This window comes from Myxocyprinus asiaticus, chromosome 47 (genome assembly GCF_019703515.2).
Source record: "Myxocyprinus asiaticus isolate MX2 ecotype Aquarium Trade chromosome 47, UBuf_Myxa_2, whole genome shotgun sequence".
In the NCBI taxonomy this organism is placed as follows: Eukaryota; Metazoa; Chordata; class Actinopteri; order Cypriniformes; family Catostomidae; genus Myxocyprinus; species Myxocyprinus asiaticus.
This window is the reverse complement of record NC_059390.1, coordinates 5329367-5348106: the sequence shown is the minus strand read 5'-3', so window position 1 is coordinate 5348106 and position 18740 is coordinate 5329367. Positions and strand designations below refer to the sequence as shown.

General features: G+C 37.5%; 1 long non-coding RNA gene and 1 pseudogene across 1 annotated transcript; both read right to left on the bottom strand.

The window, feature by feature from the left end:
• Positions 1 to 9008: 9008 nt before the first annotated feature.
• LOC127436416 (uncharacterized) lies at positions 9009 to 12002 on the bottom strand. The gene is made up of 3 exons (XR_007896393.1): positions 11866 to 12002; positions 9351 to 9491; positions 9009 to 9160 (listed from the first exon to the last, which is right to left on the bottom strand). It is a non-coding gene; the product is annotated as an uncharacterized LOC127436416 (long non-coding RNA).
• Positions 12003 to 13982: 1980 nt separating this feature from the next.
• Positions 13983 to 15832, bottom strand: LOC127436407 (tetraspanin-7-like; annotated as a pseudogene).
• Positions 15833 to 18740: the final 2908 nt, after the last annotated feature.

Genomic DNA, 18740 nt, shown 5'->3' with positions numbered 1-18740 from the left:
TATTTGATTTCTAACATGTCAATGAGCTTTTTTAAAGGTACGCTACAGACAATTTCTCGCTTAATTTTTCATATTTTTAACTAAATTTGAACAATTTACATTCATAGCCATCGGGTCAATTTGCCAGGAAATGTCAGGCTTTCGTCATTCAACCCTGCACATTTGTCATGTACGTAACCAAGAAAAGATGGTCAATCTACAGATATGCTACTTGCTCAGATGACATATTTTTCAAATATACATCTTGTAGGATCTCTGCTCTGACATGGTGACCACAGGCGGCCATGGGTATACTTAAAACCATCAGATTAATCTGCGCAGAGGAGCACTGCCGATGCACAACTGACATAAAGAACAAATCATTGTTCCTCTGTGAGTAACTTGCAATTTTATGGTTTGACCACAGATGTTGATGTAGAGAACCCAGAATTCTATAGTGTACCTTTGATCATGATTTTAAGTTTCAATTTAGTTATAAGTTTTGCACTCACGCTCACAAATGACTCCTGCATCTTTCTCATGTCCACAGCTGTTTTTTCCCCATCCACTTGATTTACAGTTTCTCACTGAAGATTCAGTGTCACAATCTAAACCATTTAACCATACTGGTCCTGAACCCTGGCCAAAATATGCATCTTTCTTTGGCACTACGCCATTAGAACCACAGCCCAGTTCTCTACATACCACTGCAGCATCTGTAGCTTCCCAGTTATCATGACATACTGTTCCCCACTGGCCATCATAGAAAACCTCCACTCTCCCAGAACAAGAGTTACTGCCATTCACCAACCTGATAAGAGCTATTGACCACAGAGAGGAGAAAAATTAATTTCCAGTAAGAATTGATGATCCCACTTGCAAAAGTCAGAGAAGTTCACACAGATGTCCTCCCCAGGTGTGGTTAATCATATTATGATACAGGATATTTCACCTCAAAATTCTGTCCTCATTTTGTTCCAAACCAAGAATTTTCTTTTAACAACAACAACAACAAAACAAGTGGGCTTGGGATACAATACATTCCACTTGGATTGATATTTTATTAGCTAATGTACTGATAATCATCCTTTTGCCAGTTTGACTTAAGCCCATGGCTGAGTGTCTGATACTTTTTGGGCACACAAACAGTACTACATATGACCTTAAAAAACACAATCATACAAAATCATACAGAGTCCTGATAATGACTTATGTGCAATAGCTGTTGAATTTTAAGTTGTTAAAAACTTACAGTGACAGAAGACTCCAGCAAGATTTGACTTGCTACAGAACGTTACCGGAGTTTGAGACTGACACATGCTCAGTGTTGATTCGCTTCCAACACAGTTTACATAATCCATCGATGTTATAGATGAACTGTGTCCAAAATATGATCCAGTCTTTGCTTCTATAACATCTCCACAGCCCATCTCTCTACACACCACTGCAGCATCTGGTAGATCCCATCCATTATCACACACTGTTCCCCATATTCCATTATAGAGAACCTCCACTCTCCCAGAACAAGAGTTGATGCCATTCACCAGCTTAGTTTTGGCTAACAGCCATGAAAATAAAATAAAACAGAGAGTAGATGTATATATTTTATAAATATGTTATATATTCTAAACATATTGTGTACACATATATATATATATATATCACTGGAGAAAAGGGGTGGTCACACTACACTTTGCGCTCCATTCACTCCCATTCAAATGCATCCAAATGCAGCAGAGCAGAAACGCAAGCTCATGCGAAGAAATTTCAAGTAAGTATAGCTGCAGGCCAGAGACCTTCAAATGGGGGCACAATCTCCAAAATAGGGCATGGTTTCTCCATAAGGGGCTGGGCTACATCAAAAGGGGGTTGCGCCATCTCCAAAAGGGGGCGACACCTCCACAGAGGGTTAGGGTTAGGGAAAGGGTTAGGTAAGGGGCTCCCTATATCTTTGCTGTCAATTTGGAGCTCTGTCTGTAGCTATACCCTTCTCAGAAATTTTGTACTATGCTGCGTAGCAAAATTCAAGCTTGGTGAACTCTGTGAATTCATACGACAAGAGGACACGCAACCAATAGGAGACCGAAACATCACATGCTGACCTCTTGGCTCAATTCAAAGGATACATATTTCAAAACTAAGAGATTTATTGCAGGAAAGTGAGTAGACAATTTATTTTAATATTTTAAAATTATTATTTATTTGTGATGTATTATTTACTTAAACCAGAAGCCCTCCCGCGTGACATCATATCCTGGTTCGTTGTGTTGTCCGAAAACATTTGCGTGCTCAAAGCCTAGTGCGATCGCCCCTTTAGTCTGGGATTACATGAAGAGACAGAAGCAACTGAGACAGCCTAAATGCATAGAACTGTGGCAAATTCGCTACCCTGCTTGGAACAACCTATCTGCCAACAAACTTGGAAAACTGTGTTCAAGTATACCTAGGAGAATTGGAGCTGTTTTAAAGGCATAGGGTGGTCACACAAAACATGGATTTAGTTTCTGTTTATTGCACATTGTATGAAATGTATTGGAAAAATGTTTTAATTATTAATGGCATTTTTTTTTTATTACATCCTCACTATACAACATTTTTCACAACTGCCTAAATCTTTTGCATGTACAGAGATCCTAATCCATACCTAACCCTAACCATATCTAACCCTAACCCTAACCTAACCTAACCTAACCTAACCCTCACAATTTTACGATGCTTTAAATAAAATAAATTCTGTTGTTTTCAGCTTTCGTTTTGTTCTAATTTTGTTGTGTTGTGCACTCCAGGGTTAATGTATTTTAAGCTCGAGCACTGCGCATATGCTTCTTTCATTTATAAACACTTACTTCAGTGAACAAAAGACGAAACACAACAGCGTTGAAATTTTTTTTCTTCAAACCAAATAATATGCTGTCAAAGCACACTTTCTTGAACCAGGTGTACAACCAGCTGCTGTAATGGAACACAGCGGCTCACTAGTTGTGCTTAATTTTTTGACTACAAGGTGGCAGTAAGTTGTACTATGTACAGATGCTGAAAGTTATGAAAGAACCCACTTTCTATTTATTTGTATTCAATGCCATTACACATATAAATATTACACACACTTCCATCAACCCATATTCGCTGCACATGACTGTTACAAACATGCAGTTAATTTGTGTTAAATGTTTTGTATTTACCCTCACAAATGACTCCTGCATCTTTGTCATGTCCACAATTGGTATTTACCCAGTGGTCAGCTTGACATGTCATCAGTGTGTATTCAGTGTTAACACAGTGAAACTTATTCACCCATATTTTCCCTGAGCCTTGCCCAAAATATGCATTTTTTTTGGCCTCTGTAGCTCTTCCACAGCCCACCTCTCTACACACCACTATTGCATTATCCAAATCCCAGTCATCATGGCACACTGTTCCCCACTCTCCTTGATAAAAAACCTCCACTCTCCCAGAACAAGAGTTACTGCCATTCACCAGTGTGACTGAAGCTGCTGTATTTGGAAGGCCATTACTCAAAACAGTGTATGAGAGCAAAACTGAAAATCAAAAAGATTCACATACCTTAGATATTATGTATGATAGAAAAAGTTTGCAAATCTGTGTTTGTGTAGGGTCTTACTCAAAAGCAGAATAAGCCACATGGAATACATTATATTCCTAGAAAAGAGACTGAAAAAATAATGACAATATATTGATTTGTTAGGGAAATAGCCTTGTTGATTTGTAGAAATTATAACACAAAGTGTCCTGACATAACCCTGATTAGCATGTTAACTCTAAAAATAAAATGAAACCTCTTCTGTTCAACCTCTATTACATATGAGTAAGTTTAAAGTTTAGATATGGGCTACTATTGACCCCTTACAGCAGCTGAGGGCTTTACAAAACTAAAATGGAACACTGTTATCATTATGCAATTATTCAGATTCCAAGCCTTACAAAAGTTGTTTTATATAGCCTAAATTTTAAACACTATTAAAGGAATATTCCGGATTCAATACAAGTTATGCATTTGGGGCATAATGTTGAAAAAAGTATTTTAACATTCAAAAATTGGCCCCCATTCACTTCCATTGTAAGTGCCTCACTGTAACCCAGATTTTTACTTTTTTCAAGAAAACGAGGGGCAAGTCAAAATAAATGTTTATGGTAATCAATATTATGCTACAAATGTTGTCGATTGAGCTTAACTTGTATTGAACATGGAATATTCCTTTAAGTATACCATTAAAAGATTCTCTTTAGCGCTTGCAAGTTAAAAAGGATTATTTAAAATTAAAAGAACAGCAAAGATACAGTATATTTAAAATGCATGCTGAAACTCACCTGTACATTGCAACTTAAACACCTGAAATTGTGAGAAAATATATACAATTATCAGAGACAATTTTGTTCCATTCACAAAGATTTTGATAACTTTTTTTATTTTATTTTTCTATTTTATTTTTTTGTATATATAAAGACATTTTTTACCTAAAGAAATGTCACTGTCCAACTGTGGTCCTGGCTCACAGCGCTAATCCTCAAACAGGTGTGTTTAGGGTATTTATGGCACTGCTGCCAAAGATTCATCGACTCCCAGTTTCTCTGGCCCACCTTTAATCCTCTGTATATCCTGAAAGCCAAATACCACTTTAAATCTTCCCTAATATGGAAACTTTGTCTCACACTAATTGACTACTTTGAATATCATTCAGACAACATTATGGGTTTTGTGAAGGATTTGCTCTGCTGAATAAATAATGCAAAATACTGTGCCTTTAACTACCAATCAATTTGACAACAAAGCCAAGTCAAATCATGCCTTCAAATTTTTGGCCACAAATTTCCTGTAATGAACTTTCATGTAATTATTAGAACAGACAAAATTATTTTATTTTAAAAGGTAACAATACACTTTTAAATTAAGGTCTTTTGAAACAGGGCCGTGAGGGATTGACATCAATTTAATAGGTTGAACCGTATTGATACACAGTTACCAATATCATTGAAATTGGTATTGATATTTGGTATCGGATCAAAAAAGAAAATAAGTAGTGTCACTCATCTCTGGTGTAAACCAGAGGTTCTCAATTGGGGGATCACGTCAGATCTATGCTGTTGTGGACAGCAGGGAAAAACAATGCTTAAAACAAATAATAAAATGCTATTAACCATATGATCATGCATCATTAGGATAGCAAAATAAATGGGCTTGTTCAAAAGGGTCCAATCAAACTCTACAGTATTTGGCTACAAGTTCATCTGGTACTTGGCAGAAGCTAGCCAAAAGGCATATGCCAACATGCACAAATCGTGTGACATGCCCTTGTGTCATCACCCTCATGCCATCCCAGATGTGTAAGACTTTTTTCTTCAGCAGAACACAAACTAGATTTTTAAAGAATTTTTCAGCTCTGTTGATCCTCACAGTGCAAGTGAATGGTGACCAGAACTTTAAAGTTCAAAAAGGCAGCATAAAAGTATCCATAAAACTCCAGTAATTTAATCCATGTCTTCTGAAGAAATATGATAAGTGTGGGTGAGAAACAGATCTATATTTTAGACCTTTTTAACTGTAAATGTACACTTTCACATGCTGGTGTTTAAGTGACTTTCACTTTCACATTCAGTTACCTACTGGTCGGGGCTGGTCAAAGGTGGAGATTGAGAGTTAAAAAAGGACATAATATTGATCTGTGTCTCACCCACACCTATCATGTTGCTTCAGAAGATATGGATTTAACCACTGGAGACTTATGGATTACTTTTATGCCTCCTTTATGTCCTTTTTGGACTTTCTGAGTTCTGGTCACTATTCACTTGCATTGTGAGGACCAACAGAGCTGAGATATTCTTCTAAAAGAATGAAAGTCATACACATCTGGGATGGGTTTGTAGGTGAGTAAATGAAGAGAGAATTTTCATTTTTGGGTGAACTATCCCCCTAAAAACCTTGAACAAAACTACACAATATAAAATAAATAAATAAATAAATAAAAACACTCCTTCATTACTAAATCAAAATTAAATAGTTTCACTTGCATCAAAGATAAATATGCTTTATCTGACAATGTGTTTGTGCAGTGAATTATTAGCATGAAACCATTTAAATATTTAAAGATGCTTAGACACCAAACACTCTTTTGCACTTTATATACTATAAAAACAAAACAGGGTTTTTTTACTTAAAGGTTTTTTAATGGTATTTATAATATATTACTCTATACATAGTTGATACATTACAACGTTTGATTTTAAGGGCATTGTTGTTTATTTTTGTACACTAAAATAATTTTAGCACTGTGCTGGGTCGCCACTTGATGTTTAGTGCAAGATCTGGGTCCTGAAGCAAATTATGAACCACTATTGTAAACCTTGAGCAATGTATGAGACTGGCATGTAAAAAGATAGACAGCTCACTAGGTTTTGGAACAGAGCTGGAGAATCAAGAAAAAATTGCCTCTTTCAGCTGCTTCTATTGCATTCTGGGCTATGTAGTCCATAGTTCCGACTCGCTCATTCTAAACAGCAGCAGGATTACTCCAACACACTCTCGGGCCAGACGCCTCTTAGTGTGCCCAGAAAAACAGGACAGGAAATGTGTTTGGAGCAAAAAGTACAAACAGAATATCATGAGTCAAGCATTAATTAATTAACCGTCTGATCAGATGCACAGATTATTAAATCAAAAAGGAAAAAATATCTCAAAGCTGATGTGTGTAATTTTTGTTTTCTTGTAAACTTTCTTGTATGTAGAGTCAGCTATGAGTAGCCTTTTGTAGGCTGGCTTGACCTAAAAGTGTAATACAGTGGTGCTATTAAAACATAACTTTGTTTGTCTGAGCAACCTGACAAGCCAGACACAGCAACATTGGCTCAGTCAGTAATGTGAGTTTGGGAAAGGACTATCTGTTTCTTCAAACAATGAAAGACAGGGGTAGTTCTCTGGAATATGCTTGGAAATATTATTTCTGCAATTCCATTTGTTGATGCTAGTGCCACAGAAATTACCCACTTTAGCTTTAATGTTTATTTTCACTTCCAAACAATAATATAAATATTGTGTATTTTTTTTTATTTTTTATGTGCAAAATCTATTCTGAGAGTTACAAGTGTGTACATTTGAACAGACGATATTACAGATTTTGTAATCTGTAGTACAATTTTACAAATATTACTTTGTGCATCACTACTTTTTTTTTTTTTTTGCAATGTTAATTTTTTTTTGTTTTTTTTTTTTGTCATAAATAAAAAGCACAATAACTAAAGAGGACAGTCATATAAGCTTATGTCAGGGGTTAAAGATTTTCATCCATGGTGGTTTGAATGTAACATCACACCCTAAACCACATTGGTGCATCAGAGGGTTTATTCATTTTTATTTTGACACACCTTACATGTACCGCTAATCCATCTCTGCCAATCATCTCTCTGCTTGATTTTTAGCTCCGTCTCATTGATTACAAGAAGCTCTTTCAGCCTGCCAAACTTCTCTAGTTGCTTGGCAACCTCTGGCTGATTTGCTATAATGTTGAACATACCTGAATTTGTCTCAACCATGGAGAGAATCATTTCCAACATCCTATTAGGGGAAGAAAAAAGAGATAGAGGTAAAACATAAAGGTATTAGGATTGGAGGAGGTCCTCTTTTCTCTTTTAAAATTTAATAATTGGTGGTCTTAACAATTCCAAGAAAAGTAGCATGGAATAAATTAAGAAAAGTACAGATTAAAAATATCAAAGGGAACATCCATGTGAAATAATGATGCATAAATATTTCTTTGTACATTTAAGGAGGGTTTTGGATCCATAAAGTGTTCACATTCACATTGTTACTATAAGGAAGCTAAGAAACACTCCATATGCATCCCAATAACTTCCATAAATTGACAATGCCTAATTTGTCATGCTTCAGTGTTTCAGTTCCGTTTTAAAGGTCGCTAGAGGCAAAACAATGCAAATTCATTCAGTGAACATGCCAATTCTCCTGTTTTGCTTTACTTGCAATGTACTGAAAGCATTGTATAAAGAGAGAAATGAAGAGTACAGTGAAATTAAATGCTGGTTACTGCTAATAAAGATAAATTCTAATATTACAAATTAAAAGGCATTAATTTGATTATGGAATATTTGCCCATGTGCATTTTAACTATTTCAAGTTAAGTTGCAAAGGAGCACATGAAAATAAATTGATGAAGACTACATCTTCATCTTCATCACAAAAAAATGTAGTGTAAAGTTCTGTATATGACCCAGAGAGGGTGCAGGTCCCCTCACCCAGGCTCCTTGGAAAGGATGGTTGGCCAAATTAAATTCCTCGAGTGAGGCACACTGTTCCAGTATCAGTTCCACCACTGAGCCTGTGCTTTCGCTCTCTACAGGGCAGGACACAGCTCTCAGCAATCGAAATGTGTTTGTGAAGTTTATACCTTGCAATGGAGCAGGAGTAGAATCATTAAATGTGAAATTTGATACAATGTTTCTCAGAACATGTTGTTCTATTCTTTAAAAAGAAAAAAAAATATGAGATTTTCCAATTTGTTAGGGTACCTTTCCCATTTCCATTCTTTGTTTGCATTGGAAAGGGATGGTTTCCATAAGAGTCCATCATGGCTCCAACCATGTCAAATGCAACCATTAAACAAAAATAGTACATTTGCATGAGGGATTGGCTTTTACATGCTATTTGGCAAGTGCTTGTAATACAAAGTCAATTAAAGTGCACAAGACAAATGGACTAAAAAAACATGGGCTAAAAAACATAAGGATGGCCCAGGGCCAGTGTTAAAGAATTTCAGGTCAGCTGATGGAACTGTCACTTAATCTGCAGCCTTGCAAACAATATTTTGTACACCATTATTTAGAAAATTCAGCTGATTCACCAAGATTTACAGTAAGTGAGGCACAGGTGAGGTTTTGTCAAAATTACACAAATGGCTGTTAAAGACCTCTGTTCGGTCAGGAAAGGAGGAAGCTGGGACCCGGCTGAGCAGTCAACAAAGTTTTAATGATACAAATGAACTTCAACATAACATAAAAGACACACACAAACATTCCGTTTGTCTCTCTCTCTCTTTCTGGCGTTTCCAGCTCCCCTTTATCTCCCTCTCCTGCTGATTAGGTGACTCAGTGCTGGCCGTGCACCCTCACAGCCTGGCCATGACCTCCTCCTCGTCACAATGACTTATGATAGTCTCTGAAAAATCAGTTAGAATAGGTTGAAATTATAAACAAATTAGTATTGTTCAGCACCATATGCTATCATATCATTGTCCAGCAAAAGTGCTAAGTTCATAGGTATAACTGAGCTATTATGAAGCTGTTCAATGGCCAGCAAATTCACATTTTTGTTTTGTTTTCTCTGTATTCTCATTGCAAAACCATACCATTCTGTGCCTATCCGGACCAGATCCCTGTTTTGGCAGTGGTGTGAGAGGCAAACATTGGAGCGAGTGTGCTATTGAGGATGATCGCATGTTCCAGTTTTTTGGTACTGCTGTTTTCCTTGGTTTTACTCTGCTAACACACTGAAAAGACATGGCCCATGTCGCAAAAAGGAAAGCAAAGAGAAAAAGGTAAGAAGTTTATCATCATTTGCTGAGGGCTTGTGTATACCACCATCGGACACAAAAACACAAAGGTAAAAAATCCCAGACTAGCTAAAAAGGATATTTATTGACAAATTATAATATAATCAGTGGTGAATTCTCAGGGCCAGCAAAGCCTTCTCTGCTGGCCTAAAATGCCAAATAAATAAATATTTTTCATCCTTTCATTCTCAATCACCTTTTTGACTATGTATTTTTAATCGCTTTCCACTCTTAATTAATCTACAAACAAATAGAGAAAAACGAAAAGTTTATCGAGTCAGAATTTATTCCTTGATGCTTACAAGCAAAGTGTGACACCTGTTTCACAAATCGCATGCCCGAAGCAGCATGTGAGTCTGAGGTCCACCCCGTCAGGCCTTCAAAATTTCTACAGAATCCCTCAACAGTGCAAATGAATAAGCAACTAAAGTCAGATTCATCAGCCAATCAGATTGATTTATTTGTTATTGTTGGGTGTGATCTTTAGGATATGTCCCGGTCGAGACCTTCTAGCTGGCCTTGAGTGACGCAATCACGCTTTAAGTGATGTATGTAATTCAAGAGCAAAAAGCGTAAGATCAAGCTGTCTGACGAGTTGGCTGTCATCACTGCTGATATTGCCACTGAGAAAGAGATCATTATGGATTTAAAAACAGGAGATTTTCTGCATGACCGTGTGATTGCTTAATTTATTAAACAGGAAAGGAGGACTGATTTTCACTTCAAGTAAATTGGCAAGTGCTTTTTGCATTGTTATAGCAACATCAGGAGTTTTCTAAGTGTAAATTAGGCAGTTTGAGAATTCATTGTCATATCATGTTTTGAAAAGTAGTGCTGCGTTCCATTCAACTCAGATTTTATAACTTCCTACTAGGAAAAGTGCAATGGAATGCATTTTTAAGTCAGAATTACAACTTGTAGGCTCGTGCAGAAATTCTCAACTCCGATTTCGCAGAGATGCAGGTGCATGATGTCACACAAACATGTCGACACTCACAGTAAGTGATAAACATTCACTTTATTAATTAATATCGATAAATGAGTTTGTTTCCACATTACATGTTATTAAAGCTTGTTTAACAAACACCTGCAGAAACAGGTGTATAAAACATTATAATCTCTTTTGATAATCGTACACCTGAAGCACAAATGCTAGCGCTGCAGCATTGTTTTATCAGTTGGATTGCTAGGAGACATCTCTAATGAGAGTCAAACCCCTGCTAAGCTAACGGGAGCGTTGCAGTTCTGAATATCGAGGAATGGAATGCATTTATAGTCGGAGATATCAAGTAGGAATATCCCACATCCAACTTGAATGGAACACAGCTTAACCGTGTACCCTGACGAAACAAAATTTATTGCAAGCAACATTTAAATTGCAAATATTATTAGATTGATTTTTCCAGGTATTATAGACCACCTTGGTAGATTCATATGAAAAATTATGATTTTTGAATGTCTGTTCGGGAGACGTTCATTTCACAAAACAGTCATGCTGCAGTTAATATTAGGCTTGCTTGAGCATTAAGTGTCGTTTCAAGTTCTGGCTTTCATGCGTGGACGTGTTTTTAAAATGTCAGTTTGGTATTACTAGTTAGCTGTGACATAATGTATGATGCCCAAAGGCATAGGTGCCCAAAGACTGTGTCTTATTCATTGTGAAACTGTGTTTTCTTAATGGCATGAATCACACTGAAGGCCTAGACTTTAAATGCATGGCTCACCACTGAATATAATATATAAAATATAAAGCCATTCCACCAGTTGAGAACGGTTGAGAATGGTTAGTTAACCATGGCAAGAATACCAGACCGAGAGAGGTTTATAATTGTGCTGTGCTGAACCGTGCTTAAGTGGAAATGTTACTGGAACCGTTCCATACCGTGCTCAGAACCACTCGGCCAGATGGTGGAAAAGTGGCTCATACGACTCCAGTGGTTAAATCTACATCTTCAGATAAGTGTGGCTGAGAAACAGATCAATATTTAAGTCCTTTTTCTACTACAAATCTCCACCTTTGACCAGCCCCAACCATTAAGTGGCTGAATGTGAAAGTAAAGTGAAAGTGTAGATTTACCTCAAAAAAGGACATGGATTTAACCACTGGAGTCTTATGGATTACTTTATGTTGACTTTGTCCTTTTTAGACCTTCTGAGTTCTGGTCACCATTTACTTGCATTGTATGAACTTACAGAACTGAGATATTGTTCTAGAAATCAGTGTTCAGCAGTAGAAAGAAAGTCATATACACCTGGGATGGCATGAGGGTGAGTAAATTATAAGATAATTTTAATTTTTGAGTGAACAAACCCTTTAATTTCTTCACTGGATTTCAGGATAAAACATTTCAATTATATAATCCAGATATGCAGATATCAGGCCGTCCAACACTAGGGTCTTGTCCGCCTGTGAAGTCATACACAGGGTGTAAGATCTCAAATGAGCTAAACCTGTTATGAAACATGGACAGAGTCATTAGACAGGGTATAGGCAGGGTACTGGTGCTCCTTCACATACCACAGATAATATGTTTCCCTCCACTCAAATTAGAGCCCTGCATTAACTTTCCTTATTTATTTGGCCACTAGATGATAGTATTAAGGTATCTATAGACTTTTTATACAATTTAAACTCTAATTTTGTAGTATGCACTAAGCCTACTTCACTGCTATACTCACAAAAATTTTTCACATTGTTTGCTGATAAGCTTTAACAGCATTACCAGTTTTAAGACTGAAGACTTTTTTGTGGTGTGTGAAATACTTGTGAATACAATACATAGAAATACTCCACCTGATAAAGGACATAAAGTTCAGAGGTCACCAGTGATACAGCTCCTGTTTTGGGAATTTCTAGATTAAGCATGGCCTTACTGCACAAGAACTCTTCAATGCTGGAGAGAAGCACTTTACACCCCTCGGACTGCATTTAGCACAGTCTGAGATTAAAAACAATGCCTGTGACAAAAACAGCGAAGTTACAAAGCGCATGGGAAGTTTATCATTGTTTGTAGCTTGCAATTTTTGTGCATACGTAATTGTGTGTGCATTATGGCATGACAGGTTTTAGTGAAATAACTTCCCAACTTACCAATAGGAGGGTACATTAAATTAATTAAACTGAATACATCTATTGTTATGGGTTAAAAGTGGAATTCTGCTCCATATAATGAATGAGAAATCTACTTGAGTTAGACAATAATCTAGCCACTGTTTAAATCCACATACCAGTAATAATCATGATATAAAAGCTGCACTCAGGTTCATTCTGATAATGTTTCAAAGAATGTGACTGTATGAAAAACAAAACTAGACAAACAAACATTCACATTTTGTCATTTAATGTGATCTATTATCTAGAATCATCTACAATTTTACTGTTGTAATAAATTAATTTCAAAGCCAGGTTTATCTGAGGGGGTCTAATCATCATTGTATGCAGGCTGGCTGAGTTGCTTAAATGGCTATCAATTCACCTTACTGTGTCAGGCCATTAAGGTGGCAGACAGTGCTGACTGTCCCAGATCCCAAAGATTTATCACATGCTTTTAATTGCTGCTGGGGTTGGGATAAAGAAATACAACCCTTAATAATTACATTTGAGAATCCAGATCAAGGTACAGACAGCTATATTTAGGTATTCAAAAGATAAATCAACAGTAGAAAGCACAGTAAAAGTACTACCAATTCGTTTTAATCATCCAACTAGATGCAGCTGTGCATGGTGGTTGAAAACGTGGACTGTGTCTGCAAAGGCAGTTATTGGCATGCATGCATGGTTTCAAATATAACCATATATTTAAAAGGGATCAACTCCATGTGTTTTCGCACAGTTATCTGCATGATTGTTGTACACCACATTTTTTGACATCACAGTCAGGTTGTATCACAGGTGAGGTATAATTCAGAGCATTTAGTGCTGTTTATAGAATTTTTTAAACATGGGATTCTTTATATCACAAGTCAAAAGAGTTAATTCAAATGAATTTTCTACAGAGCTTTAGGTCAAGACCCATTAAAATAAAAAACCATTAGAAAATATTTTAGGGCTCATCCACAATATTGCTATTCTTCACTTGTCTGCCACTACTCCAAACTACTTTGGGTAGAACCAGTAAATACAATACAAACACAAATAGGGTTTTAAATACTTGCACTAAACTTTTATTGTTGCACCAACAAATTATTACATACATATAATTACACAGAGAAAGGTCTAGACAAAACTTCTGCTTTGAATCGGGTCTCTTTGGTGGCAAGCTCTGCCTTCCCTGTGGCCTCCATGATCCCTCTTACAGATAAGTTAAGAACAATACCTTTTTGTCTTTATTTTAATTTTCAATATTTGTATAATGAATGTAAAAGTACCTAACAATGAAGCATTCCAGGACAAATGAGTTCAGAAGCCTTACGCCACTGATAGAATAAAAAAATACAGAATGCATATGAAAACACTTTAGGTTTACCACCTGCTGATCTACAGTATCACAGAACACAAGATTTGATCAAGTAAAACCATTATACTACTACAAATGCATAAGTTTCTCTGAAATCATGCAAGAGCAATATTCATAAGACAATCCACAAATGTTTAAATTACGCTCTAATTAAATATTCACAATTCACACACAAATGTATTATTTTGGACATTTTGTTGCATTTGTCCAAAAAACATTGTCTGGTCATTTCAGGAAATCGGGTCTGAATTCAAGATGCTGCTGTACGTACAGTAAGCTTAATAAATTCCCACTGTAACATGCTTCACAGTACTGTCCATGCTTTTTACAGCAAGTTTGTGGTTACTAGGTTTAGAGTTACTGGTAACAATTACAGCTCAAGGTCTACAATTTTAAAGCTCCAAGCTCTGTTGCCAAATATGGAATAATTCTTTGGAACTGACAGTGCAATGCAAAAGCCCAGGGAAAGGAGATCATTTTGTCAGTGGCCTTTTGATTTATGGTACTTTAAATTTCAGTGAGCTTGTCTTTGAGGTCTAGGTGCAAGACGATTGGCAAGCAGACATGCAAGGGCAATACCTGCCAGCTGGGTGAAAGCAAGACCTAAAACTATTGCAGCAATGTGGAAGACGTTGTCATTGACATAGCTGAAGACTTTGCGGAAACAACCGTGGCCGTGAATTCCTGTTGGCTCAATGTTGTCACGTTCGTTCTCTGGCAATGGTCTGTTGCGGCAGCCTTTGTGCCGTACACAGCAACTATCTGCTACCGAAACAGCAAAGGAGTTATTTCCAGAACTTCCCATTGTGTGAACAGCATCTTGGATGGCCCAATCAGACATTAGTCAATCTCGCCAACCCTCAGTGCCACAGCACTCTAGCCCCCTCTGGAGGCTGTCCAGTGCATCTGCACAGCCCTCATCATCTCCATAGTCCAACACAACTTTCTGCAGGCCACTACGGAACCCTTCAGCAATTTTCTCCCTGTAGAAGAGCCCTGACAGACCTGCAGCCAGTCCACCCATGAGTGTAGAAAGCTGGAAGAAGCCATGAGCCCTCAGGAGGTAAGGCAGGTTGGCAGTCACACCCAAGCATCCTAAAAAGCCCCAGATGGTCACATCAGCCCCTGTGCCTAACAAGATGAAGGGTGCATTGGGGTAGCGGCTAGCTTATAGTAGCAAGTAGTCAGCTAACAAAGCTTGCGCCCATACCCCCAGAGTGAAAATCGCAAGCCCTGCTGCCCAAAAGAGGAAGCTGAAAATCAGGAGTGCAAGGCGCAGTAGGGGCATGACACCCACCGCCCGGCAGCACTGTAGGGCAGCACCCACTGCAGGCACAGGGGGCGCCAGCGAGGCCTCCAAGCACAACGACAATGAAAGACACTGATGTTGGTAGATGTACTCTTGGAAGAGCAAAAGCAGTTATCCAGGGAGTGCCGAGGGCTGTCGAGAGACCAAAGGCAGCGTTGGGAGAGCCAGCTGTAGTGGCGAGGACAGTCGTAGAGCACCGTGCAGCTCTCTTTCCCACTCCTTTGCATGACATGGGCTTGGCCGAGCTGCCAGGGAATCATATGGTGGGGAAGAGCTCATGGCCCATCTTTATCTACCTACTGTTTCCCTCTCTCTCTTTTACTCCCCCCATTTCCCAGCTCCTTTTGTTTCTCCTCTGTTGTTTATGTCTTTACTCATCTCTCCCGCCAGTGTTTTATGGCTGGTCATCAACCCACCTCTCTGCCTTTTCAAAACCTCATTTCACTATAAATCTTCTTTAGCAGATAAATGCGTGACACCCTTACCTTCGTCTGCAGATTCCCTTCAGTATTTTTCTGTTTATTTCCGACATTTCTTACACTCTCTTGATCACAAATGCTTCATGATACTGCAAAGGCTGACTATACTGCATCTCTGACAATGTTTAGTGGTCATATGGCTGGGATACTGTTAACACACCCTTCCCCAGATCTCTCTCTACTGGTGCAGGATCTACCAGTCAGGATCATAAATGTCTATACTGATCGATATGTGGCCTTAATAGTCCATTATTAATGTAATATTTCTACAACTTGGATATTGATTACTTGTAAAATAAAATTACTTTTTATTTCTTTCATCACAATCCCTGTGGGTCATAAGTTTACATACACTTTGTTAGTATTTGGTAGCATTGCCTTTAAATTGTTTAACTTGGGTCAAATGTTTTGGGTAGCCTTCCACAAGCTTCTCACAATAAGTTGCTGGAATTTTGGCCCATTCCTCCAGACAGAACTGGTGTAACTGAGTCAGGTTTGTAAGCCTCCTTGCTCGCACATGATTTTTTTTAGTTCTGCCCACAAATTTTCTATCGGATTGAGGTCAAGGCTTTGTGATGGCCACTCCAATACTTTGACTTTGTTGTCCTTAAGCCATTTTGCCACACCTTTGGAGGTATGCTTGGGGTCACTGTCCATTTGGAAGACCCATTTGTGACCGAGCTTTAACTTCCTGGCTGATGTCTTGAGATGTTACTTCAATATATCAACATAATTTTCCTTCCTCATGACACCATCTATTTTGTGAAGTGCACCAGTCCCTCCTGCAGCAAAGCACCCCCACAACATGATGCTGCCACCCCCATGCTTCACGGCTGGGATGGTGTTCTTCGGCTTGTAAGCCTCACTCTTTTTACTCCAAACATTACGATGGTCATTATGAACAAACAGTTAAATTTTTGTTTCATTAGACCAAAGAACATTTCTCCAAAAAGGAAGATATTTGTCCCCATGTGCACTTACAAACTGTAGTCTGACTTTTTTTTTTATGGCGGTTTTGGAGCAGTGGCTTTTTCCTTGCTGAGCAGTCTTTCAGATTATTTCGATATAGGACTCGTTTTACTGTGGATATAGATACTTGTCTACCTGTTTCCTCCAGCATCTTCACAAGGTCCTTTGCTGTTGTTCTGGGATTCATTTGCACTTTTCGTACCAAACTACATTCATCTCTATGAGACAGAATACATCTCCTTCCTGAGTGGCATGATGGCTGCGTGTTCCAATGGTGTTTGTACTTGCATACTATTGTTTGTACAGATGAACGTGGTACCTTTAGGCATTTGGAAATTGCTCCCAAGGATGAACCAGACTTGTGGAGGTCCACAATTTTTTTTTCTGAGGTCTTGGCTGATTTCTTTTGATTTTCCCATGATGTCAAGCAAAGAGGCACTGAGTTTGAAGGTAGGCCTTTAAACTCATCCACAGGTTCACCTCCTGTCAGAAGCTAATTGGATAATTGTCTAAAGGCTTGACATCATTTTCTGGAATTTTCCAAGCTGCTTAAAGGCACAGTTAACTTAGTGTATGTAAACTTCTGACCCACTGGCACTGTGATATAGTCAATTAAAAGTGAAACAATCTGTCTATAAACAATTGTTGGAAAAATTACTTGTGTCATGCACAAAGTAGATGTCCTAAATTACTTGACAAACTATAGTTTGCTAATATTAAATCTGTGGAGTTGTTAAAAAATTAGTTTTGATGACTTCAACCTAAGTGTATGTTAACTTCTGACTTCAACTGTAGTTTACTCCAGTTTATCAGAAAATATGTAAAGACTGTGTATTTAGTTTTTTTTTTTTTTTTTTTTAAACACTTAACAGGTCACCCAGGTAAGCTAAGAAAAAATCCTTTCAGTCACTATAGCTGCTTGTGCTATGTAGGGTGTGGGTAGTGCTAGAGCCTATCCCAGCTGTTTTGGGCCAAAAGCAGGGAAACACCCTGAACAGGTGGCCAGTCTATCACAGCACTAACACACAGACATACACTGTAGTATAGGGTCTACAATTAAATTACAATTAACTGTGGGTGAAACTGGAGCATCCAGAGGAAACCCACGAGAACACAGGGAGAGTGTGCAAACTCCACACAGAAAGGCCCAGTTGAGCCCGGAACCTTCTTGCTGTGAGGCGACAGTGCTAACCACTGAGTCACCGTGCCAGCCTCAATTTTTCTAAATGAGGGAAAGCAATTTGCCCATTAGGTGAATACTTTAACTTACCTTGAGAGAAATAGTTCAATCCAAATAATAAAAATAATCAAACAAAAACTGACTTTAAATAAAATTATCCTTTTTATAAAAGTGCATAGAATATTAGAATATGTATTTTGTCAAACACTGGCTCATTAAACCTCATTATTTCACAGTCAGATACAGCGCTCACACACATATACACACACTGTTACTGATATTTCAAAATGAGGTTTTGCTGAATTGAAGTAACTTGTGCTTGGTCATAACTTTATATATTATTTTATAGAAAATCACGTTGAAATGTGTGTATCAAATATGATACAACAGGCTTTTGAGGTATTTATCTTGATCATCAATACATTCCAATCATACCCACCAAAAATAAATAAATAAATAACTTTGAAAATTCTGACATAATTTGCATAAGATTAAATAAAATAAAATTAGACAAGTATTAAAACTGGGAAAGGATAATTATATGTATATATATATATATATATATATATATATATATATATATATATATATATATATACAGCCTGCTCTGTCATTATAAAGAGATCTCATTCCAAGATCTTTACATTGCAAGCTATTATGATGTCATCTTACTACAACCTCCTGAGACTCAGCAAAAAAACAAAACAAAAAAGGCTTTACAATTTCTCTCTCTTTTTTTTTTTTTTTTTTTTTATTTTTTTTTATGTCAATACAGTGTTTGGTGCATAAAAA